The 10,004-nt window shown below is 29.6% G+C and overlaps 1 non-coding gene across 1 annotated transcript; it reads left to right on the top strand.

Annotated features, from left to right (window-relative positions):
• The first annotated feature begins 8,842 nt into the window (after positions 1–8,842).
• Positions 8,843–8,924, top strand: Trnas-aga. The gene has a single exon. It is a non-coding gene; the product is annotated as a tRNA-Ser (tRNA).
• Positions 8,925–10,004: the final 1,080 nt, after the last annotated feature.

Here is a 10,004-nt window from a genome sequence, read left to right as displayed (position 1 = left end):
AAAAGAAAAAATATAGTTCTCTAAATAGTAGTGTATGTGATTTTGGTGTATGTGTGAATCATTTGTGATTACTGGAAAACAACGTTTCCCCTCGTACATTTCTATTCTGGATTAGATTAAATATTCTTCAAAAAGTAATAATGTCTACTGTTTTTTCGTAAACTAAACGGTCAATTACTTTCTAATTTGTTTATTTATTTATCGATTGGTATAGTTTTTGAGAAAATCGCTTCCGATTTCGATAAAACTGTGAATATAAGGTAATTTTGACCCACAAAATACAAAAATCGGGTTTATGTTCCAATTGAATGCATAGTTTCTGAGAAAATTGCTCTTCGTGTCCAATTTTGGATTATATTTCAAAATCCACGATTCCAATCAGTAAATAAACCCGATTTTTGGATTTTTTAGGTCCAAATTATAATATATTATGAATTTCATCGATATCGAAGGCAAAAAAATTTTTTCGATTTTTTGCAATTTTCTTAAGGGGTACCCCTTAGAAAAAATCCAAAAAATCGGGAAAAAGTTTTTGTTTCCGATTTCGATAAAACTTTGAATATAAAAAATCGATAAATTTTGCTGTTTCCGATTTCGATAAAACTCTGTATATAAGGTAATTTTAACCCAAAAGCATAAAAATCGGGTTTATGTACCTAATTATTTAGCTTTCGATATTTCGATATAGAGTTATTAGATATCGAAAAAATTTATTCTTATTTTTGTCTACATTCACGAAGTAATAACAACATTGATCATCAAAGTTGAAAATAAGGTACAAATAATTTCGACCACAAACTTGCCTTTTCGCTCATACTATCTTAAAGACAAAATATTCTAAACATGTAAAATATATAGTTCTGTATATACAAATATCGATAATTGTAATTTTTATCATAAATTAGAATCATATTATATTTTTGGCAAGAGAAAAGTTGGAAATTAATATAATATATGTTAAATTTATTAAAGTGAATTTAGCAATAAGCAAAAAAAGATTTCAAATTGAGGTCATTTATTGTTTGTGTCGATGAATGCATTAATTTGTAGAACAAACATGTGCAATAACTGATTAAATCAGAATCCAAAGGTTTTATTTTAATATTATTTTGATATCACAGTGATGGATTGGTATTTTGGTTTAACTTTCGTGTTTCTAATGAGTAACATTGTCAATAAAGTCGTTTTTAGGCCGAAAAAATTTACATTGTTCGAAAAATTACAAAGTTCGAAAAATTTACAGTAGAAATCACATTGAACACTAACTAAGGTGGTATTAAAAAATTCGTAAACCATTTCTTTCTTTGTTATATAAAACAATGGTTTTTATTTGTTTTAGGCAAAATTTTGATTAAAAGAGATCTACTTTCATGGAACTCTTTGATGCTATGTACTCTGTCATGACATATAACATTTTAAGTAAAAATCGACTCCCTGGAGGGTCATGTTAAAAATCGATGTAGTTTAAAAAAAGAAATAATAATATACCATATTATTATTACTAAATTGCATACGCGATTATAAAATTATTGAACAATTCCTATAATGATTTTAAACACAGTGCGTTCACTTCTCGTTTGTCTATTGAGATTTATTTTAATGATAAGAATATAGAAATAAGTAGTGGAATAAAGAAAGCAAGTAATTCATTACTCTAAAACTTTATTACTTTCATCATAAAGGAATATGTATATTACGCTAGAGTTCTCCCAGAATGATTTTCTACTTTTGTGGAACATCAGAAGTATATGATCCATTGATGGGTCTGATCTTTTTAAAAATAAAATATAAAGCCACCGTACATTTTTTGGATTTATTTGGAACAAGTAAAAAATTGCTTTTGGCGTAGGCCTTATACAGGGTGTATTTTTTAAATGGACATGTCAGAGAATTTTTCTCATCACGAGAGTAGGTAACTGTGTAAGCAAAATGATATAAATTTCGGTAATTGTCCTTCGCAAATGTTCGCGTACTTTTGTTAGTTTAACATAAGCCGTACTCACTAAATTAAAGCAAACCTGTGATAGCAATATGACGAAATTAGTTAAAATGAATTTAATTATTTAAATTATTCTTCTGTAATTTAGTCGCTCCACGCGACAAAAAATTACAGAACGGTTGACACGAGTGCTGTTGGGTTAATATTGTAAAAGCGCTTTAGGCAGTCGATAGTTAAACTTACTATATATCTTAATATATTTAAAAGGACGATAATGGATGCAAAAAAGAAATAAAATTGCAGCTCAGGTCGAAAAAAAAATGTATAAAACAAAAAAAATCGATAAATTGAAAGCAATGAAAAGGTTTATGTTTGTCAATATATTTCAAATTGTGGTAATTACATATAATTCGTTTCATTTATATATAAGTCATTTCATGGTAGCTACGGTAAGTAAGTAATATAATGTACTGTTTAATGAATGAATATTATAACAAATAATCAGTTTTACTTTCATACAAGTATACAAGTATACACGTTACAAAAGAGTTTTGATAATCTCGATTCCAAATACAAACCAGAGGGTTTTGGTTTACTGAATTTGTTTGGATAACTGGGATTGATATACAAAAATAAAATTCTATGCATATATGTAATAAACACATATCATTTTTGAGTAATTGTACTCTCAGATGTGTGGAGAGAAGTGTGGAAAAGGCGGTTAAAAGTTTACGGATTACTGGACATTTTGGATTATCGAGTTATCGGATTACTCAAACTCTACTGTCTTGACTTAATGTGTAGCCATCGTAGGGAGAAACAACTCGCACTACCGTTGCATAATTTTGGCTTTGAAGGGACCTATTTTGACTAATTTTCAATTGTTTACATGTAAATGATATAGTAAGAGTCAAATTGAAATTATTGAAAAACAAGTAAAACAATTCATTGGTCTCTAACGGTTTACAAGATGGGTCCTACGGACCCAAGCCCCAATTGACCTATATTGCTCATTTACGAACTCGACACTTTTTACTTTCAGAGTACGCTATAAAAATTGCATCTTGACATCTTTTTTCGTTTTTGAGTTATCGTGTTGACAGACAGAGGGACAGACAGACAGACGGCCTATATTTAATTTTTTTTCTTGGCATCAATATTTTTAAGCGTTACAAACTTGGGACTAAACTTAATAATTATGTATATATTTCATATATATATATGGTATATATACATGGTTTAATAACATTAATTAAACTTACATACGAACTTGTTAATTAAAGAATAGTATAATATTAGAATACATAAGAACTTGTTACAAACTTGTTACTTGTTTCTTAAGAGATAAGTACCGCCTGGTGCTACTAGTGGTGATCCTGATAAGTGTGCATCGCTGGTAGCTCAAACCACTCTTTCAATTCCAGCAATTTCCACATGACTAAGAATCCATATGATATGTATCCAAATTAATTTATTTGTAAGCCTACTATGAAAGAAAACGCCTCGTTACTAAAGAAAGTATACTGAAGTAATTTTTTAATTGTCAAGTATAAGCAAAACCGCACCACCTAAATTGTGATCAGAATAAAATCAATAAATGCAATACTAAACCATTGCTAAGCGGCTAGTCTGTTTAAATAACAAAAATCAAAGTGTGAAATGCAAACAACTACAGCGATTCGATTACTGAACAATAGTTAATAGTTGCAGAAACGTACTGCGAAGTTCAAAAATTTCAACAGTAAGACGGATTTGAATGCGGTTTTCTGCATTGGATTCAATACAGCGTCAGAAAATTTTGTGACCTTAATTGATTTATAAGAACTTCAAAATATTTGGTTAATAGCAATGAAAAATAATTCAAACTTGTTACACGGGGGTAAACGATATCCCCATTGCCTTCTGGAATTTTTGGGAAATTCGGTTTATAATTTCGACTCGTTACTCGGAAATTTTTAGTGTCACTGAACGCAATTATGGCGACAGAATTGGTCTCCGAGGTACCTGGTGCCTGGTGAACAGGAAGTACCATTCACTTTGGGCATCAGGTAGGTACCTCGAACATAAATTTTGTCGCCAAAATCGCGTTCAGTGACGAGTTCGAACCAATTACAAAACGAATTTTGCGAATATTACCGGAGACAATAGGGATAATGTTTATGTGGGCACCAAAGAATTCGAAAAAAACTTCTCTAATTTATTAAAAATAATGTAAACACTGATAGGTATTGTATATGTACTGTATATTTCATTTGTTTTTACCATGTATACATATTAGAAATATATCAAGGTATGCTAAGTTTAGTCTCAAGTTTGTATCGCTAAAAAATATTGATGTACTTATGAACAAATTTGGGTATAAGTGTTCATAAAATCACCACTTTATATAATCATCATTGGTATAAGTGTTCATAAAATCACCATTTTATATAATCACCATTGGTATAAGTGTTCATAAAATCACCAAGCCCATTTCCGGCTATCCAACCGCCTCAACTCAAAAGAGAACTGAAATTTTTATAGCGTGTTCGAGACGTAAAAAGTAAGATTGAGTTCGTAAATGAGCAACCTAGGTCAATGGATGGCAATTGGATCTTGGGTCCATAGGACTCATCTTGTAAACCGTTAGAGATAGAATTCTTCCTTATAAACATAAGATACTTTTGGTTGAAACATTTTTTCGTAAACATCACTGTTTACTCGTGAGGGTGCAAATGAGATTAGAGCATTATAGCATGTATTATTATATTATATGGGTATATCAGTTATGTATGTGTGACTTTACAGACGTGTTATATATGGAGTGAGTACATATCTTTCTTAACTTTCTATATACATGTTATTTCAACAGTTATCTCAGTCAATTGTTTTTTTGACTGGTTTTTTTTATTAAATCGTGTCATAGAAGTAAAATTATTCGTATAATAAAGTATAATAAGTCTAAAATAAGTATCAATACCTATTGATATTTCATTAAAATATATAGGTATTGTGTAAAGTATATTTTCCGGGAAACGATAAATTACAAAGAATTGTCGTCAATTTGTTGCTAATTTTATCGTAAATATTTACAAAAGTAATACTTTTAAAGTATTATACATTTGATTATAAATTTTATATAAAAGTTTATAATAATATTTTGCCAATGTTTTGCCAATTAAAATTTGTTTTCAAATATAATAATTTCAGCGAAATTTAATTATATTTATTGTTTAAACCTATTATATTCAAGATAAAAACATTTAGACGATTATTTTTGTAACATTTTTTTAAATCAATAAAAATATTTATATTTTGCTATTAAATACGATTCATCTACAAAAAATATGGGATTCCAGTTAAAAAATGAAGTTGATTACCATTAAACCTAGAACCTCTCCACCTATAGACATACATTTGGAATTGATCGAGGTTTTCAAATGGTAAAGCTTTTGTGTGAAATAATTTTTGTATTTGACTAATTTTTTAATTTTTTTGCAAAATGTTATGTTTAAAATAAGAGATAATTCACTTAAATTTGGTGGGAGTGCTGTGAAATATGAGTAACGTGTTAGATATTATCACATCAATACAGTCTGAATCCAAGTTGAAAAAACCTCATGTACTGCTTTTTGGGTTTCCAAAAGAGTTGTCATACTTTTATGTATGTTTAGACTGTCTAGTGGCCACAATTTTACTTCGATTCAAATGAAATTTGATATGTGATAACTTGGTATAAAAGTCCATCAATTGATTATGCTTTTTAAGATGAAATCCAATAAACGAGCACCTATAGAACCGATTTTCTTATATATTATTGTTCTAGCCTTTTTTTCTCCCTACGTCAGATCTTCGCCTCGTTTGTAAGCTTATGGGGCTGTTTTAAAGAACGCTTATGTTCAAATACGATTAGGTAAGATAAAAAATGTCAAAAAGTCTTTATAATTGTTCAAAATATAATATCATATTTTTCACCAAAATCACAAAATAATCTTTAATTTCGACAATAACTAATTTTCGTCAAAAATTAGTAGGATATCGAAAACGGTGAAGTTTGGTGAAAATTGTAACGAATCCAAAAATACTTAAAATCGGAACCACAGAATAATCTTTATTTTCTTCAATAACGAGTTTTCGGCGAAAATCCGCATTTTATTTTTATCAAATGCTTATTTCTCGAAAACGATGAGGCGAGGTAAAAAAATGTCACGAATCATAAAATGTTGGGAATTGTTCATAATATAAACAATACAATAGTTTTTGCAAATTTAAAGTAAAAAGAATGTGGTGTTCGGAAGTACGGTACTTCTGTCCCAGCCTATGGGGATAAATCGATGTTCCCATGTATATGTATTCGCACAATTTTATTGGAGGCGTTTCCATGGTAACGGTACACTACTTTAATTATAGAATTGTATGGATGCATATATAATTGTATGGATTGCATTTATGACTTACATTGAAAATTTAATATTATTGTCTAACAAATTTAAATAAATAATTATGATAATTTATATTTAAAAAATGTTATTTCTGCAACTTATTTTCACAATTTTTAATGCTTTAAGTTTACTTAATTAGTGTTTTCAATAATTTTAATTTGACATTTTCTTGTATAACATTAACATGTAAAGATTTGCAAATTAGTCATAACAGCCTCCTTTATCGCCAAAATTTTTCATTAGAAGCGTTGGCATCGATTTTATTGTCCCTACCATGATCACGCACACAACGAATATGTATATGTTCAGTATGTTAGGTACACTCAAGCAAACATTTTCCACCGACTCCCATAAAAATCTATGGGCTAGGAGTCTAATCCTTGGTCAAATGTTTTATTTCCTGGAGTAATACCTTTATAAAAATAATATAAATAATATCAAAACATATTATACTTACTATACATAACATACAGACAGACATACAATACATTCATACATTATTTTTCCATCATTTAAAAATAAAATTATAAAAACAATACATACATACATGCACTCATACACATATACATATACATATGTGTGTACGTGCTATGTATATGTGTATGTAATCATATAACCCCGCCTTATATCCGCCATTGGTTCAGTTCTTAGAATATGATTGGCACAGAGTATGAAATACCATTGTTTCCTAAATACTAACATTATTATGTATAGATATTAATATTTGTATATTATTAATAAAGAATCTTATTATCCACAGAACTCAAAAAAAGTCATCACAAGTAATATAATACAGTATGGGGTAGTTTGTGTCAAATCCGGTCTGATTTTTATTCAGACTTGTTTATGATACTGGCCCAATGAATAATCCAAGTTTGTGAACTCGAGCGCCGAACGCATCTTTGTCAAAAATGTAAGAAAAACCGTCAAAATCTGAACAAACGCCAAAAACTTTGAAAAGCTTTATCTCGAAAACTATTAGGTCTACAGAATCCCAGTAGTTTCCGAGATAGTCTCATATTGGAGCAAGTTTAGTCTACCTACTTGAAAAAGTTGCGTTCGGCGCTCAAGCTCACAAACTTGGATTATTCTTTGGGCCAACATAAACAAGTCTGCGAAACATCAGAACTACTGGATTTGACGCAGACTTGTAAAGCGTTACTATATTAATAAGTACCTACTACGCATATGTACTACATGTACTATACCTAAGTATCAGGGCCGAAACTACAATAGGACAACCGGGGTAGTGCCTTGGGTTAACCGACTCGAGAGCCCTCTGGCACAGAATGAATATTCTTTCAGAATTCATCATTGTCGGCCAGATATCCGGACATGTTCACAACATTTCTGATGTTCCTAGCAGTCCCCGTTACTACTGCAAAAGATGAGTGAACTTTCTCTGTATTATACTTGATCAAAAACTTTTTGTATAGCTCAATGGAACCAAATAGATTCAATAACTCCGCGATACTTTCCACTGAAAATCAAAGAGCACGCACGGGAAACTTCAATAACATTATAAATGACTTTTGCTACCGTAAAATCTAGGAAAAATAGACTTTAGTCATAAGACCTTACGTTTTTATGTAACGAACTGTTATGAAAGCTCTCAATCAGTCAGTGAGATATTAGACTATTTTGAGAATTAGCTAAAATTAATTATTTTTAAATCGAAAACATTATAAGCAATCAATTACAGTGTGACTTGGTTAAGTGGGATCTGGATGAATGAGAAACCTCCATAACTTGAATTCATGGTGAGTTCCCAACACTCTGTTATTGGTATAAAGCAAACCTCTATATCTAGGATTCGTTCTTTCGATTTCACCGTCATAGTTAACTCTATAACCGAGACAGTAAATGTTAAATATGCATTAACCTCTGTAACTGAGAACTGAGATAACATCGTTTTGTTTGCTTACTTATTAATAAAAATAATAAAATCATCAATAAAAATTATTTAAAGATATAAAAAAAACTACTACCTCATTAAATTTTTATGTAAGAAAATTGTTGCAAATGGGTCACGACAATCATAAAAAATTATTTTTATGCTATCAATTCGTTTTTAAATTAAATATATAAAATAAAATGTTTAATTTGTATGTATATTTTAACTTGTAAACCCATAAATATGTCCAGTCGTAAAGATTTCCCTCAAAATATCTTGACTAAGAGACTATATAAGAATAATTCAGACCCGAATTCATTCGCATCTGCAATAAGTGATTACATACATCGTACCAAGAATCTAAATTCTGATTTTCATGTTTCTATATTCTGTAGGTATTTATTATGTATGCTAGAAATATCCTAGAAATAAATTTGGTATCCTAGAAATATCCTAGAGTTCTCATTTTTAATTTTTGATAATATTTATATCATAAAATTTGTTATATTGTTTGTAAGTCGCTCATGACCATTCTGTTTATAAAATTTCATTGTGTTTGATTCAGACATAAAATTAATATAGACATGAGCAGTCGTGGCCGAGTGGTTAAGGCGTCTGACTAGAAATCAGATTCCCTTTGGGAGCGTAGGTTCGAATCCTACCGACTGCGAATTTTTTTAAATAAATAATAAATCATTGATTTAACCTTTATCATAGATCAGAATCTGAAAAACTGTATGCTTATTAACACATTATTTGGGTGTTTTACTTTCTCACTTTTGTCCAAGAGGTGTCTGAAACCTATTTTAGTGTTGCCTTTAAAGACGGAGAAAATTACCATTGAATTGCATGACTAGTGAATCATACTTGCAGGCGTCTTATCAATATTTTTGACCCGCCTTCAAACTCTTGATTGGTAGACTAATATCATAACTATTCCTAAAATGACAAAAACATCCTTATTATTAAGGATACATTTTAGTAGGTAGGGAAATGAAGGATAGAAAAAAATTTTCACTCATTATAGTTAGTTAATTTTCAGCCGTAAGGCAGAAGCCACAAAATGAGACATCTTTACGTATGTAATCATCTTACGATCTATATTATATAAGTGGTTAGGGTGAACACGTACTCCCAAAAGAAGTATTTTTGCGGTCTAACGGTTATCTTCTTAAGTATGTCAAAAACATGGTCAACATAAATGACATTTAAAAAAGTATTTTGTATACTATACAGGTTTTAGCTTTTTCTTAGTTAAAGCATACTTTTTTATTAGAGAAAAACTTATTTCTCTATGCTAATTTTCCATTTTCCAAACGCTATGAAACAAGGTTATTTAAATTATTATTTTACATCCAAGCTTTGCAATCAGCGGCCATCCAAGCTTTGCAATCAAGTTTTGAACTCGAAAATCTCTATTATCTGTGCTATCAAAGGAGAATTAGTTAGATAGTTGTATACATAAAAAAACAAGTTAGTAGGTACCTCGATACAAATTCATAAGAAATATGACTATACCTTCATATTAAAATAATAATGACTAATGACGTAAATAAATTGCTTGTCTACTCACAAAATAATTTGATATGATTTCAATTTTCATTAAAGGTGTGCTCATTGTAAATGGAATGTCCTTATAACAGCAAAATTTTATATTCAAAAGAATTAAAATTACTATTTTTAGTATTAATCTACTTTCTAGTTACAAATTTAAAAATGAATATGTACAGAGTGTTTCAAATGCATACAC

The sequence above is a fragment of the Chrysoperla carnea genome, chromosome 2 (genome assembly GCF_905475395.1).
Source record: "Chrysoperla carnea chromosome 2, inChrCarn1.1, whole genome shotgun sequence".
NCBI lineage: Eukaryota > Metazoa > Arthropoda > Insecta > Neuroptera > Chrysopidae > Chrysoperla > Chrysoperla carnea.
This window is presented reverse-complemented; position numbering and strand designations above follow the sequence as displayed.